This window comes from Myotis myotis, unplaced genomic scaffold, assembly GCF_014108235.1.
Source record: "Myotis myotis isolate mMyoMyo1 unplaced genomic scaffold, mMyoMyo1.p scaffold_m19_p_2, whole genome shotgun sequence".
NCBI classification, from domain to species: domain Eukaryota; kingdom Metazoa; phylum Chordata; class Mammalia; order Chiroptera; family Vespertilionidae; genus Myotis; species Myotis myotis.
In genome coordinates this window covers 30,797,931-30,813,142 of record NW_023416324.1, presented here as the reverse complement: position 1 = coordinate 30,813,142, position 15,212 = coordinate 30,797,931, and positions in this window count along the sequence as shown.

Genomic DNA, 15,212 nt, shown 5'->3' with positions numbered 1-15,212 from the left:
TTCTTGTAGCTGATGGGGGCAGCTATTGCCAGAGAAATTACTCTAGAGAGGGGAGGAGCAGAGAAGAAATGTCCCACCTTTCCTCTCCACCCCCTCCATTCTCTGAGTGAGATGAGATCAGCCAAACCCAACCCGAAGTGAGATGGCAAGGGAGCCTGAGGGAGTCAGCATGCAGAAATCAACCTCCCAGCAGGGCAAAGAACAAAGCCTGGGCCTGGCATGGAGGCAGCAGTGGGCGAACCAGCAAACAGGTGAACCTAGAACTCAGATGACAGGTTCTGACTCAGAGAATGATACAATGCCAACAAGGCCTCCAACTCCTCCCCTGGGAGACACCCTATTTAGTCCTACCCATAAGCAGAGAAACCCTAGGGAGTTCCTGAAATTCCACATTTGTGCTTCATTTCATTAGATCAGGACATGGAGTGCTCCTTTTAAAATGGAAGTCATCCAGGTCAAAGAGTAGGGGTGCATAAAGAGCTACCAGAAGACTTCCATAGTTTAAGGTGAATTTGTTTATCATATGATCTCAGCCTGATGGTATAATGGAGTATTTGAGGAGAGCCTGAGGGAGCTCCCACCTCTTGAAGGAGCCATGGATCCTGGCAAGAACCATTTAGGATGCACCTGGGAAGTGAATAGGACTAGCCTAGAAGATGGTAAGTGGGTACAGTGGGTATTTATTGATTGACTCCCAGTATCCATGCCCTGCTTCCCCCTTTCCAAGCAGTACCATGAGTTTATTGCCTTTGGGGTGCAGTGGGCTTGACCCATATTTCTTTATGACAATCTGCATTCACATAGTCTGTGTCAAGGATAGGCACTCAACCAAAGTCAGTCAATCAGGGCTAATGACACTCAATTTTGGTCTATAATTTAAGCCCTCTGTAAACAGACTCTCTGATATTGGATTTGAACCTGGAAGCATGTGCTCTCAGGAGTAATCAATGTGAGGAAAGCCTGACAAGAAAATACTCAATGCCGCCCAGCCAGTGTGGCTCAATGGTTAAGTTCGACCTATGAACCAGGAGGTAACGGTTCGATTCCCAGTCAGGACACATGCCTAGGTTACAGGCTCAATCCCCAGTGTGGGCGTGCAGGAGGCAGCCCGTCAATGATTGTCTTTCGTCATAGATGTTCTATCTCTCTCTCCCTTTCCCTTCCTCTCTGAAAGCAATAAAAATATATTTTTTTAAAAAGATACTCAATGCCAAAGGAACTAAACTGAGAAATATACAGAGAAAAACTGAATACTAGTCACATTGTTTGAACTCCTGGATCAAGTTTCACCTATAGCTAGGAATGCCTTTGGATCTTTACATGATGTGAGCCAATAAATCTACTTTATTACTTAAATTCCATTTGAGTTGGGGTTTTTGTTACTTGAATCCAAAGGTTTCCTAAGTGGCATACTGGGGAAAGCCCAGAAAAGTGGCAAAGACTTGGTTTAGTTGGGCTGAAACATATTTAGGGGGCTAGCCTGTGACAAACTGAATGGAATTAACATGGGAAGGGTTAAGTGGGATAAACCTGGTATGCTTGGAGTAGTGGAGCTAACTTGAGAAGTACTGAGAGGGCTCATAGAGGAATTCTAAATGAGATTGCCCTGGGCAAGCCTCCCATAAGTAAGGGCAAGAAATAATCTGATTTTGGTGAAAGTGAAGGGCATGGTTTGGAAAAGCCACTACCTAAGTATGAAGTATGAAGCAAAAACATAAGCAGAGGAGCATCTTAGGGAACTGGAGTGTCAAGAGCAGAGTTAACACGAAGTCTCTAACAGAGGAGTAAGGAGGTTGGACTTTTTTGTGCTGCAGGGAGCCACAGAGGGGTCTTAAACAGAGGAACAACTGACATGCTCCAGGACGATGTCCCCCTCTGTGTGGGTGCAGTCAGTAGCCCTGAGCTAGCCCAGTTGGAAGCGGTATAGGGCCTCGGTTGGCAATCAGGAAGAGGAAGTCAGAGAGAGAACAGGGTAGCTGTTGATTATGGCCTTAGAGGTCCTACGTTCCTTCTCCTGCCAGCAATTTGGCCCAGCACTCACAGTCTATTTGTCACACATCCTGCTCTCCACTCACTGGCTGAAATCAGACAAGACACAAGCATGCAGTGAACCCATGATCAAGTATATACATGAGAGAATGGACCACCTTGAGAAATCTGCAGGTGCTGAGTTTTGTATGAGTTGAGAGAGTGCTGGCAATGTGCACCTACCACACTCAGGGAGGCGCCATGTTCAGGTCCTCTCCACTTCCCTGGCACAGTAGGCATTTAATAAATAATTTTTTGTTGAATGGATGCAAGAGGGATTGGCAATTATAGGCGTGGGGAGGAGAAAATGAGGAAAGGTTGTCTGGCAAATGCAAAATATATTAGAATCTGTGCCCTCCTGGACAGTGCACTTTTAAAAATATATTTTATTGATTTTTTACAGAGAGGAAGGGAGAGGGATAGAGAGTCAGAAACATCGATGAGAGAGAAACATCAATCAGCTGCCTCCTGCACACTCCCCACTGGGGATGTGCCCGCAACCAAGGTGCATGCCCTTAACCGGAATTGAACCTGGGACCCTTGAGTATGCAGGCCGGTGCTCTATCCACTGAGTCAAACCAGCTAGGGCTGGACAGTGCGTTTGGCACCTTTTGTGCTTGGGTTCCAGTAGCCTGGTGGGGAGTTCAAAGTTCAAAGTTCACCTCAACCTGACCCCTTACTTCCCCCAACTCACCTTGAGCACTAACCACAGTAGCAATGAAAACCACCCTTCAGCCCTGCACCAGCCTTATAATGTGCACAAAGCAATGCCATGCTCTCAAGATCCTCACCACAACCCCATGAAGAAGGCCATGCAAGTAGGAGATACAGATGTGGGCAAGCACAGAGGACTGGGATGCGTGAAGGCATCAGGTGCTTCTAAAGCTCCCCAGGTAATTCTAGTGTGCAGCCAAGATCAAGAACGACTGTTCTAGACATAACATTTCCTTCCCCTAAATGTAATCTGGTCCCTCCTCTCCCTATCAGGAATTCACACTTACCACTCCCTCAGTCTAATGAATGTCCCTGGGAAATTGTGGTAGGGATCAAGTTGAGGATGGTAGTCCAAAGGTTGGAGACACCTATTTCCTTGTCTCTTTTCCTTCTCTTCTTTTCTCCTTTTCCTTTCCCTTTTATCTCCAGGGATGAGGACTCAGAATTTTTCCTGATTGGCTAGCTAGACCAGTTGGCAGTGTGACCTCAAGCAAACAGTGTTTTTGTTCCCCTCTAGAGGAACCCAGATAGAGAATGAACTTTGGCACGTGGGCTTACAGCCCTCCTGTAATTCCCAGTCCAACTCTACCCAATTTGGCATCTTCCAGACATATGGTTCCAACAGTTTCTATCCTTTGAGGCCTGACGGGGGCAGCCAGGAGAAAGCCAAACCCTTCATTCGGGCCACCCACTACCTAAGCTTTGACTGGCCTCTTCATCAGACATACCAAATGCCTGAGACAGACAGGAGCTTTATTTAAGAACATCATCTTGCAGTTTCTGACTACACATCCAACCCTGGGCAAGTTTTTTTTTTTTTTTTAATTAAATCTTTATTGTTCAGATTATTACATTTGTTCCTCTTTTTTTTCCCCCCATAACTCCCCTCCTCCCAGCTCCCGCCCCACCCTCCGCCCTCACTCCCCACCCACTGTCCTCTTCCATAGGTGCACGATTTTTGTCCAGTCTCTTCCCGCATCTCCCACACCCCTTTCCCCCCCAAGAATAGTCAGTCCATTCCCTTTCTATGTCCCTGATTCTATTATGATCACCAGATTATTTATTCACTTGATTCTTAGATTCACTTGTTGATAGATGCATATTTGTTGTTCATAATTTGTATCTTTACCTTTTTTTTCTTCTTCCTCTTCTTAAAGGATACCTTTCAGCATTTCATATAATACTGGTTTGGTGGTGATGAACTCCTTTAGCTTTTCCTTATCTGTGAAGCTCTTTATCTGACCTTCCGTTCTGAATGATAGCTTTGCTGGATAAAGTAATCTTGGTTGTAGGTTCTTGGTATTCATCACTTTGAATATTTCTTGCCATTCCCTTCTGGCCTGCAAAGTTTCTGTTGAGAAATCAGCTGACAGTCGTATGGGTATTCCCTTGTAGGTAACTGGGTTTCTTTCTCTTGCTGCTTTTAAGATTCTCTCTTTGTCTTTTGCTCTTGGCATTTTAATTATGATGTGTCTTGGTGTGGTCCTCTTTGGATTCCTTTTGTTTGGGGTTCTCTGCGCTTCCTGGACCTGTAGGTCTATTTCTTTCACCAGGTAGGGGAAGTTTTCTGTCATTATTTCTTTAAATAGGTTTTCAATATCTTGCTCTCTCTCATCCTCTGGCACCCCTATAATTCTGATGTTGGTGCGCTTGAAGCTGTCCCAGAGGCTCCTTACACTATCTTCATATTTTCGGATTCTTTTTTCATTTTGCTTTTCCAGTTGGGTGTTTTTTGCTTCTTCGCATTTCGAATCTTTGACTTGATTCTTGCTCTCCTCTGGTCTGCTGTTGGGAGTCTGTATAATATTCTTTATTTCAGTCAGTGTATGCTTAATTTCTAGTTGGTTCTTTATCACAACATCGAGGGTCTCATTAGATTTCTTGAGGATCTCACTACATTTATCGGCGGTCTCACCAGTCTTTTCGAGGGCCTTACTAAGTTTATCGGCAGCTTCTAGACAGTTCTTAAGAGACCTTAAAAGTGTGGTTCTGAACTCAATATCCTCCATTGACAGTTTTGTCCTGTTTCTTTGTCTCCACATTTTTTATGCTTTCTTGGTGCACCCCCTAGTGGTCTTTGTCCGCAGTCTTGTTGCCTTTAAGCCTTGATTGATGTCGGCAATACCGGGGTGATTTGACCTCCAGGCTAACTGGCTATGAGAGTCTGCTGTGTCTGTAGTGGGAGGGCTTCTGTGCTGGATCTCTAGGGAAGTGCTAATCTAGCGTTTGCCTGAGGCTATCCGGCAAATGGCGCTGTGCAGGGCTTGGGCGGGACGGGTCCCCGGGGAGCAGTTATGGCGACTCTCAGTTCCTTCCCCAGGGGCTCTGCCTCTCAGAGCCCCAGCAATGGCTGCAACCCTTGGAGAGAAAGCTGCCTTCGAGTTCCGACCGAAGCCAGACAGTCCCGTTTCTCCCTTTGAGTCTCGGTCCCCAGAGACTCGCCTGGGCAAGTTTTTTAACCTTTCTAAATCTCAGATGCTAATCTGTAGAAAACAGGTTATAATAGTATCTGCTTCATAAAGTTATTTGGAGGATTAAATAAGATAACATATGTAAAGCATCCAGCTTCTACACCGAGTGTTCAGTACAATTAAGTTAAATATTTGCATAGCTGTGTTTTTTTGGATGGAGAGTTAATAAAAAGAGAATGGGTGAGATAACCTCTAGCCTCTAGCCGGGATTCTGAGGTTCCTTTGTCTTCCAGATGGCTTGTCTCACTAAGACAGAGTTGCTTCAGAATAATCCCAGCTGCCCCTGGCTGGTGCCTAAGCCTGGGTGTATATAAAGTGGAGGGAGGAGGCTCTGGCTGTGGAGTGTGGGTAGGGCAGGGCAAGATCAGGAGGCCTGGAAGACAGCCATGTTCCATGAAGGCACTATCCAGGAAGGCAATCCAGGACTCTGCCTCTATAATGGTCTCAGGGCCTTTCGCTGGAAGGCCAGAATCAGGTCCCTGGGAATAAACAGTGTGGGGTGTGTAGGTCTTTGATCCATTTGAAATTTTGGGCATGATATAAGATAGAGATCTAATTTTCCCATTTCCACATGGACAGTCAATAGTCACAGCACTATTTGAGTATTTATTTCATTTATCCCTCCTGATTTGTAATTATACTATTGTCATAGATGATATTTCAATATCACTGAAACACAAAAAGCAATAGTATGTATTACACACATACCATACTTTTAAAAACTATAAAACCTATATGGAAACATTCTTTATTTCAGGTTAGACTTTTGTAGAGAGAGGAAGGGAAGAGGGTAGGATTTTAGCTATATGTAACATTTAATTGCTTTTAAGAGAGTAAAAGGCATCTGAAACAAATTTGGCAAAATATTCACATCTGTTCAATTAAATCTGGGAGGTAAGTTCATAGGTTCTGTTACATTGTTTTTTGTATTTTCAGTTTGTTTGAACTATTGTCTCGTAATTTAAGACCTAAATTTAAAGCATCACCTTGGTAGGGATGAGGTGTGTACTAGGTCTGTGGCAGAGCTTGGAGCAGTGTGACAGTGGTCTCAGATGGGACATGATTTCGTGACAGCTTTCAGCAGTGGCAGTGGCAATACAGTGAGGAGATGGTCTCTTTAGCTTCTAATGATAGTTATGGTGTCTTCCTGGCTCCAGAGGGACTCACCTGAGCAAAACTCAACCAGAAGTGTTTTTTTTTATCCCAGCCAGTTCCTGGGGATTTCCTGAGATGGTCACAGCAGCAGGACATCCAGAGAGGAGCAAAGGGCGTTCTCAGAGATGTGGAAGGTGGGAAATCCAGCTTTCTCATTAGAGTATTAAAAGGAGATAGAAAGTAATGCTACTTTTATTTTGATTTTTGAATGGAAATTGCTTGAAGATCCCATTCCTGGACTCAGAACCCAGGGTTGAGAATGACTTTCTCAGACTGAGATGACCCAGAGGGTCTTGGGCAGAGCTGGGAGTAGATTTCAGAGTCCTGGCTCCCAGATGACTCACTGCTGCCAGTTCAGCAAGCACCCAACATTCCACAGTCCCAGAATCAAGGAAGGTTCCAGTTTGGCAATGGGGTGGGATTGTTGCCTAAAGTTGCCAACTACTAAGGCAGCTCTCTTTGCCATGAAGTCTTCTTCAGAATCTGAGATCCCTCCAGCAAATGTGCTCTGTCTCCAGTAGCACACAGGCACATGCCTCCATTTTGACTCCCAGCTTTTTGGCCAATGATCAATGTATCAGTTTCCTACAATCAAAACTACCCAGTTTAGGGCTGGGAATTTTAGTGGTAAGTCCTTCAGCTTATGGATAAGTCCTAGAGAGGTGAGGAACTTAACCAGAAAGTCACTGAAAGAGCTGGGAAGAGAACTTCCATTTCTCGATTTGTTCAATCTCTGAGATAAAAGTCCCTGATAGAGCTGGAAGCCCCGAGGGAAAATTGCACAGGGTAGGGAGGCATGAAGTCTCAGCTATTCAGGGGATGGAGCCCAGAGTGGGGAGGCAGACCTCATTGGAAAGAGTCCCTGGCAAGTGGGAGTAACCTGAGGGTCCTGAGTTCTGTGGCTCAAAGGGCAGGGGTCCTAGCGTTACCAGACAGGAACCAGCCCAGAGCAGGTCTGCCTCTGGCCAGCCTGTAGTGTGGGTTCTTGACTTTGAGTAGGAAAGATTTCTAAATACAAGTCCAGGATATTCGTATGTTTATTAAAGGTAGGGACAGTGAAACAACTAAAGGACTAAGGGTAGAAGAAGCAACAGGAGAGAGTTTAGACAGTGCTCTGCTTTGGCTCCCTAGAAACATTATAAGAAAGAAGTGAGCCAAGGTAGACTGCTGTTAGCTCACTGGAAAGTCAGAAAAAAAAAGGGGAACTTGGAGGCAGGATCAGGGAGTAAGCCAGGGACAAGCTGCCACTGCTTGCTGCTCCACTGGTTGAAAGTATCGTGAGGACACTTAGAGTTTAGGAGGAAGTAAAAGTTTATGCCCAAAAAGGGGTATGGGTATGCTCTAGAGCAGCAGTTCTCAACCTATGGGTCTCGACCCCTTTGGCAGTCGAACGACACTTTCACAGGGGTCGCCTAAGACCATCCTGCATATCAGATATTTACATTATGATTCATAACAGTAGCAACATTACAGTTATGAAGTAGCAACGAAAATAATTTTATGGTTGGGTCACAACATGAGGAACTGTATTTAAAGGGCCAGAAGGTTGAGAACCACTGCTCTAGAGTGTGCCTGCAATGAATCTTTGTCTTAAGGGTTTTGATCTTTCTTCTGGGGTGAGAGAGTCTTAGGGGAGGGTTTCAGTAGAAAATTCATTAGCTTTCTAGTTGCAGTTTTAATATGCAAATACATCAAAATGAGCATATAGGTACACTCCTATGTTCACAGCAGCACAATTTACAATAGCTAAGATTTGAAAATAGCCTAAGTGCCCATCAGCAGACAAATAGATTAAAAAACTGTGGTACATCTACACAATGGAATAACGATGGAATACTATGCTGCTGTAAAAAATAAGGAACTCTTACCATTTGCAACAGCATGAATGGACCTGGAGAGCATTTTGCTAAGCAAAATAAGCCAGTCAGAGAAAGATAAATACCACATGATCTCAGTCATTTGTGGAATATAGTGAACAACATAAACTGATGAACAAAAATAGATCTAGAGACAGAGAAGCATCAAATGAACTGTCAAACCTCAGAGGGAAGGCAGGGGAGGGGGAGGGGGAGGAGATTGACCAAAGGACTTATATGCATACATATAAGCATTACCAATGGACACAGACAGTAGGGGGTGAAGGCATGTGCTGGGGGGTGGGAGTGACCAGGGAGAGGTCAATAGGGGGAAAAGGAGACATATGTAATACTTTAATCAATAAAGAATTTTTAAAAATTAAAATTAAAAAAATGAACGTATAGGGGAGTTTGGGATTATTCTTTGGTCTGCTTTACTGTTTTACTTTTATGTTGGGCCTGTCTGGCTCTAATGGGGTTTTTGTGGTTTGTTTCTCTGACTTCATCCATCCTTGGGTTTAGCTGGCACAAATAGCATTAATTGGGTCTCTGGCCTCTGTGTCCCCAACCAAGGTGATTTAAGCCATGTATTCTCTGGTTAGGGAGAAGAAGTATAAACCATTTGCTCTCAAGTGTCCTTGTTTAGGGAAAATAAGGTCTTGCAATTCACCAGTTGGCTGTAAGTTGTTCAAATTGTTTGGCCGTGTTTAATTTTTTTGTCTCAGTTTCCCCATTTCACTTGTTCAGGAACTTCCCTAGCTTCTTACTATCCTGCCTCCCTAGGAACAAACTCCAGGACCTTCTCTAATTCTCTAGTCTATCCAGAGGGTACAACCTGGAGCCAAAGGTGAAAAGCAAGTCTCCAGCTCCAGTAGAACAATGGGGAGGTGAGGACTGAGGGAAGCTGACAATCCGGCCCCATCTCACCTCCAAACAGGTTTTCCAGGGAGTAGTTGAAGACATCTGCTCACAAATCTGCCTCATCTCACCAGATCATACCAGCCCTGTGCCTCTACTCATGCTGTCGTCCTTCCTTTTTCCCTCCTCTTTGCATCTTACTTCTCCAGGATCCAGCTCCAAGATGTTTCCTCCCCTAGGATCGTCAGTTTCTCCTTTCTTGCACCATTGAGTCAGAACCACACACTACTATATGGAATTGCTCAATGGGCATGAAATGGAGAAATGGCATTTTGAATAAATGCCTGTCTGCATTTGTAATTTTTATTTCTGAAACATTCAAATACGAAAGACCAAGTATTTAGGAGTGAAGTGTCATGCTGAATGCAACTCACCTTCAAATAGTTCAGAAAAAAAAATTATTTATATAGATAGATAGAATAATAATCTGTAGATAGATAGATAGATAGATAGATAGATAGATAGATAGATAGATAGAAAGAATATGTATGTTGATGTGTGTGCGAATCTACATATACACTGAGTGGCCAGATTATTATGACTACCCCATCAGTACTTCGTTGGGCCACCTTTTGCCTTCAATACTGCGGTAATTCTTCTTGGCATTGACTCCACAAGATGTTGAAAAGTGATGCGAGGAATCTGACACCATGCCTGATGAGTAGCACTGTCCAGTTCTGTGAGATTTGATGGTTGTGGAACCAGCTGCCTGATGGCTCTTTTAACTTCGTCCCACAAATTCTCAATTGGATTGAGATCTGGTGATTGTGGGGGCCACCTAAGCAGGGTAAAGTCTCCCTCATGTTCTTGAAACCACTCCTGCACAATACGAGCACCGTGGCATGGTGCATTGTCTTGTTGGAAGAAGCCATCTCCATTGGGATACGCCATCAACATGATAGGATGAAGTTGATCAGCAACGATACTTAGGTATGTTGTGCTATTCAGACGTTGTTCCACATGAATTAAAGGGCCCAAATCAAGCCAGGAAAACATGCCCCAAACCATAACACTGCCCCCACCAGCTTGAAGGGTTGTACTCATGCATGTGGGGTGCATTCTTTCATGCTGTTTCCGCCAAATTCTTACTCTGCCATCTGCATGATGCAACTGGAAATGTGATTCATTGGACCACATGACTTTTTTCCAATGCTCCACTGTCCAATCCTTGTGTTCCTGTGCGAATCGGAGATGTTTTATCTTGGTAACTGCAGACAGCAAAGCTGTTCGAACAGGCCTTCGGCTGTTTTGCTGATACTCGCTCCATGGCTCTGAGCGCCAACAATCATCCCACGTTCAAAGGCTGTTAAATTGCATTGTTTACCCATATCTTCAGGAAAAAAATCACTTCTACTATCGTGGTAAACAACCTGCTTCCCTATTTATAATGGTCTGGCACTCAAGCAACTTCAGCGTGAAATTATAGCTAATTTGCCTACAAACGTCAGGTGGTCATAATAATCTGGCCACTCGGTGTGTGTGTGTGTGTGTGTATATATATATATATATATATATAGAGAGAGAGAGAGAGAGAGAGAGAGAGAGAGAGAGAGAGAGAGAGAGAGAGTCTGAAGGAGAGTCTAGGTCCTTCAAAAAGCAGATACCAAGCCCTAGCTGGTTTTGCTCAGTGGATAGAGCATGGGCCTGCAGACCGAAGGGTCGAGAGTTAAATTCTGCTCAAGGGCATATACCTCGGTTGCAGGCGCCTCCCCAGCTTGGGCCCCAGTCAGGGCTCCTGCAGGAGGCAACCAATCGATGTGTTTCTCTTACATCGATATTCCTCTCTGTCTTTCCCTCTCTCTTCCACTCTCTCTAAAAATCAATCGAAAAATATCCTTAGGTGAAGATTAAAAAAATAAATAAATAACAAAAAAATAAACTATTAAAAAAAAAAGCAGATACCACCCTAACTGGTTTGGCTCAGTGGATAGAGCATCGGCCTGTGGACTGGGGGGTCCCGGGTTCAATTCCGGTCAAAGGCATGTACCTTGGTTGCGGGCACATCTCCAGTGGGGGGTGTGCAAGAGGCAGCTGATCAATGTTTCTCTCTCATTGATGTTTCTATCTCTCTATCCCTCTCCCTTCCTCTCTGTAAAAAAGTCAATAAAATATATTTTAAAAAATAATAAATAAATAAATAAATAAAGCAGATACCAAGACAGGATTAAATGTGCAAAGATTTTATTATGGGGGGAAATGCCTATGTGAGAAAAAAGACAGGAAGTCTGAAAAGGCTGGGAGTGCCATCAGACTGATGCTAGTTTGACCCTGAGTGAAGGAGAGAAGGAAGCAAGTTTAGGTAGAAGTGTCTTGGACTGCCATAAAGGAAATGGCAGTCTAAGGGAGTTGGGCAAGAGTCTTTAAGCCAAATCCGCCATCAGAAGAGTTCCATGTGTCCTAGGAACAGGTCTACCTTAGTATCCCTGTTGCTCTCAGTTATGACCTAAGATCAGCCCATGGGAGTGACCTTGGAGCAAATAAGGCAATGTACTACCAAGTGCAACATCTATTATAGTCAACTATGCTCTCTGTAATTTAAGGTCTGCAAGGAGCATTCTCATGGCCACCACAGAGAGAAAGCAAATATGCTGAAATATTAATTACTGAATCTAGTATACTATTCATTATACTATGCTTTTAATTTTTCTATAAATTTGGGATTTTTTCATAATAAAATGTTGAGTGGAAAGAAGAGAGACACTTTTTAAATACTTGCTATTTGTTATTCTGAGATACCAAACATCTGCACCATCTATTTAAGTGTTTACTAGAAAGTAATCTCCTCCTAAAGGGAGAGCAAAGAAAATTGTGACTCTCAAACCTTAATGTTAGGTAAGAGATTTTTTTTAAAAACTCTCCTTAGAGAATTCATAACCACAAACTGAACCTAATTTTGGATTTCAACCTAAATTTCTACTTGGGTGGTTGCAAGACCCTCAAGCAAAGCATTCAGTTTAGAGTACTCCTGGATTTGTTTTACCCCCTATCTACCCCAGGTCCTGAACAAGTAAATGCAAGTCTTATGAGGAGGAACTCATATGCAACATAGGCCTCAAAGAAATCCCACAGGAAAAAAGAATAGCTCTAGTCTAAACTTACAAAACACAATAGGAAACAAGACACCAATGAGCAAGACCCAAAAGGAACAACAAACATTAAAATCAGACCCACAGAGACTTTAGGTATTGTCATTATCAGCCACAGTTTATGAAATAAGTATTCTTTAATCTTAAAGAAATTTGGGGAGGGGGTAAGCACTAGACATTATCATTTATTTTTATACAGGGGTGCAAGCAAACAGGTTTGGAGAGTGCTGACATGAAGGAAAGGAGCAGGTCAAGGTTGCAATAAATGACACTAGAGGGCCACAGAGGCTATGGAGGATTCATACCCCACCTAAGAGAGAGAAGACACTTAGCTTACTGCCATGCCAGGACAAAGGCCCAGGACTGCCAGATCTTCTGAATTCTAAAGAGAGAGCACACATTTCTATTTTATATGAAATCTCCCAGTTTTTTAAATTTTGGCACCTCATGAAATATAACAAAGAACAAACATTGTGGGGGCTAAATAAAACACTAGGCTAGATGGCCTTGAGGGTACCCAGTCTGTGACTTCTCTGTGCCACACACTCCTTACCTGCATGATTCCATTAAGCTTAAAGAAATGTTTTAAAGATTAAAAATATAAGTCAGGAATAAACTATAAAAAATATCAAAGTATATTTGAAAAGAAACAAAATATAATTTCTAGAAATGAGAAATATTAAATTAAAAATTGAACTGATAACTTTAATGACAGATTAAGCCAAACAGACAATTATAAACTAAAAGATAAGTATGAGACAATTTTTTTATAATAAAGCATAAAGAGATAAAAAGAACACATGATATTGGTTAATAAACATGGAGAATTTGGTGAAAAGGTCTAACCTTACTTGATCAGAATTCTACAATAAGGAGAGAGAGAGAGAGCACAGAGGAGAGACAATTTGAGGAAATTATTATTTAATTATTAATTAGTGAGAATTTTTAGGGCTGATGAAAAACAATTTATTTAGAATCAAGAATTTAATAAATTCTAAGTGGGATAAATGAAAAAGAAATCGACATCCTGTATCAGTGCTGGCGAACCTTTTGAGCTTGGCGTGTCAGCATTTTGAAAAACCCTAACTTAACTCTGGTGCCGTGTCACATATAGAAATTTTTTGATATTTGCAACCATAGTAAAACAAAGACTTATATATATATATATTTTAATATATTTTATTGATTTTTTTTACAGAGAGAAAGGGAGAGGGATAGAGAGTTAGAAACATCGATGGGAGAGAAACATCGATCAAATGCCTCTTGCACACCTCCTACTGGGGATGTGCCCTCAACCAAGGTACATGCCCTTGGCCGGAATCGAACCTGGGACCTTTCAGTCTGCAGGCTGACGCTCTATACACTGAGCCAAACCGGTTAGGGCAAGACTTATATTTTTGATATTTATTTTATATATTTAAATGCCATTTAGCAAAGAAAATCAACCAAAAAAATGAGTTCGCTTGTCACCTCTGACAAGCGTGTCATAGGTTCGCCATCACTGTCCTATATAGTAAAAGTCCAACAACTGAACGGCAGAACGGCCGATCAACCAGTCGCTATGATGCGCACTGACCACCAGGGGGCAGACAGTCAACACAGGAGCTGCCCCCTGGTGGTCAGTGCTATCACAGTGGGAGCACTGCTCGGCTGACCGGGATGAGCGGTTGCTCCCACTGCAAAACCCTGGGGCTGAAAGGCAGGAACCCAGGCTGCAATCGTCACTTCCTCGCTCCCTGCCACCCCCTCCAAATGCCCGCAGGCCATGCAGGAATGCTGCAGCCAGGCTCACAGAGCTGACCCCAGAGGCTGGGAGGCAGTTTTGTGGCTGCCGTGGGACTGAGGCCTACTTCGCCGCCTCTCAGTGCTGTTGTCCCTGGGCCCAGCCCTGACTGGGTCCCCTGGAGAGGTGAGTGCTCCAGCTCCACAGAAGATGCCAGACCAGGGAGCAGCCACTCAGAGGGTGGGTCCACAGCCACTTGGCTGACCAGGATGAGAGACGCTCCCACAGCAGGCCGATCCCCACAGGCCATGGCCCCACCAGTGCACGAATCCCGTGCACCTGGCCTCTAGTCTCAATATATTATAGTGAGTGTACAGAACAGCAAAGATAAAAGATAATCACCAATAAAGGAAGAAAATTAGACTAATTACTTTCTTATCAACAGCAACAATGAAGCTAAAAGATGTAGGCTAATAGCTTCAAAATCTGAGAGAAAATAACTATCAACCTAAATTTATATACCTTGAGAAATTATCTTTCAAAAATGAGGAGAAAATAAAGACATTTTCAGACAAAGAAAAGCTGAGAGTTTGTCACCAGCAGACTCTAACTAAAGAAAACTCTAAAAAACATACTTCAAAACTAAAGAAAGTAGATTCTGGAAGGAAGGTCTGATTGCAATAGTGCATAGAGAAAGTCGCAGTTACATGGGTAAATGTAAATAAACATTGACTGTATAAAACAACAATCATAAGGTCTTAGTCTATCTAATAAAGAGGGAATATGCAAATTGACCATCATGTCATCACAAAGATGGCTGCCCCCACAGCAGAGGTGGGGTTTCTGTAACACAAGATGGCTGTGCCCACAGCAGAGGTGGGGTTTCCGTAACACAAGATGGCTGCGCCCACAGCGGAGGTGGGGTTTCTGTAACACAAGATGGCTGTTCCCACAGCAGAGGTGGGGTTTCCGTAACACAAGATGGCTGCACCCACAGCGGAGGCCAAGTTTCCATAACGAGCCTTAACGAGCAATCAGCAGGAACCTGAGGCTGCGTGGCATTGGGCTGGGGCAGGGGACCTGAGGCTCTACCCCCTGCCCTGGTGGGGCTTGACAGGGGACCTCAAGGTATGCCCTCCCCACCCCGGTGCTGGGCTGGGGAACCTCAGGCTACTCCCCCTGCCCTGGGCTGGAGGACCTCAGGCTGTGCACCCCATTCCAGCACGGGAGGACCTGAGGCTGCGCCCCACACCAGGCAGGG